The 1,674-nt window shown below is 37.3% G+C and overlaps 1 protein-coding gene across 1 annotated transcript in view; it reads right to left on the bottom strand.

Moving 5' to 3' along the window:
- Smyd3 (SET and MYND domain containing 3) overlaps positions 1-1,674 on the bottom strand; it is a 698,868-nt gene that overhangs the window by 664,452 nt on the left and 32,742 nt on the right. The window lies entirely within an intron of this gene.

Below are 1,674 nucleotides of genomic sequence, written 5' to 3'. Positions count from 1 at the left end.
CGACGAAGGACATTAAAGAGCTCTACAATGAAATTTTTAAATCATTAAAGGAAGAGATTGAGGAAGACATCAGAAGATGGAAGGATCTCCCATGCTCATGGATTGGAAGAATTAATATTGTGAAAATGACCATCCTACCAAAAGTCATTTATAGATTCAATGCAATGCCAATCAAAATCCCCATGACATTTTTCACAGAATTGGACAAAACCATCTTAAGATTCATATGAAAACACAAAAGACCTCAGATAGTCAAAACAACCCTGAGCACTAACTGAAATGCCAAGGGGATTACTATACCAGATTTTGAGCTGTATTACAAAGCTACAGTCATAAAAACAACATGGTAATGGCACAAAAATAGATCCATAGATCAATGGAACAAAATGGAAGACCCAAATATGAGTAAATGCAATTTCAGCCACCTGATATTTGGACAAAGGGGCCAAGAATAATCACTGGAGGAAAGACAGCATGTTCAGCCAATGGTGCTGGCAAAACTGGATGGCCATTTGTAGAAGAATGAAATTAACCCCTATCTTTCACCCTGCAGAAAAGTCAATTCCAAATGGCTCAAAGACCTCAATGTAAAGCCTGAAACTCTGAAACTATTAGAAGAAAACATTGGGAAAAACCTAGAAGATATCGGTGTAGGAAAGGATTTTCTAAACCAGACATTAATTGCTCAGGAAACAAGGGCAAGAACTAACAAATGGGACCTCATTAAACTAAAACTAAAAAGCTTCTGTACATCAAAGGAGGCAACCAGGGAAGTGAACAGAAAACCCACAGAATAGGAGAAAATCTTCACCAGCAACACATCCAACAGAAGTTTAATATCCAAAATATATAAGAACTCAAAAAAGAGAACCAAGACAAGAAGCAACCCAATTAAAAGATGAGCTAAAGAGCTGAAAAGAGAGTTCTCAAAGAAGAAATAAAGATAGCTAAGAAACATCTCAAAAAGTGTTCAACATCATTAGTAATTAGGGAAATGCAAATTATAGCCACTGTAAGGTATCACCTTACCCCAATCACACTGGCTAGGATCAAGAGAACAAATGATACCAAATGCTGGCAAGGATGTGGAGAAAGGGGAATGCTCATTCACTGCTTGGTGGGGCTGCAAACTGGTTCAACCCCTATGGAAAGCAGTGTGGCGAACTCTTAAAAAACTACAAATGAACCTACCATTTAACCCAGTTATACGAGTCCTTGGCATATACCCAAAGAACTCATTCTATTTCAGAGACATTTGTACATCTATGTTTGTTGCTGCTCTGTCCACAATAGCTAAGAGATGGAAGCAACCTAAGTGTCCCTCAATTGATGAGTGAATAATGAAAATGTGGTTCATTTATATGATGGAGTTTTACTCAGCAGTAAAGAAAGATGAAGATGAAATCATGAAATTTGCAGGTAAATGGATGGAACTAGAAACTGTTATACTAAGTGAAATAAGACAGACTCAGAAAAAAAATGACATATGTTCTCCCTCATATGTGGATCCTAGAACCAAACCCTGATGAGTGAGTATGTATCCAGACATAACTACAGGAACCAGGATAATGGAAAAGAAACAGGGAGTTAAAGGAAAAGAAAGAATTTGAAAGAGAAGAACAGTAGGAATCAGGAGTTAATAATGGAGATATGGATAAAAACGGGGGTAAGGGG

The sequence above is a fragment of the Nannospalax galili genome, unplaced genomic scaffold, assembly GCF_000622305.1.
Source record: "Nannospalax galili isolate Female #2095 unplaced genomic scaffold, S.galili_v1.0 scaffold543, whole genome shotgun sequence".
NCBI classification, from domain to species: Eukaryota; Metazoa; Chordata; class Mammalia; order Rodentia; family Spalacidae; genus Nannospalax; species Nannospalax galili.
Note: the sequence above shows the minus strand (reverse complement) of the source record. Positions and strands in the feature narration are given on the sequence as shown.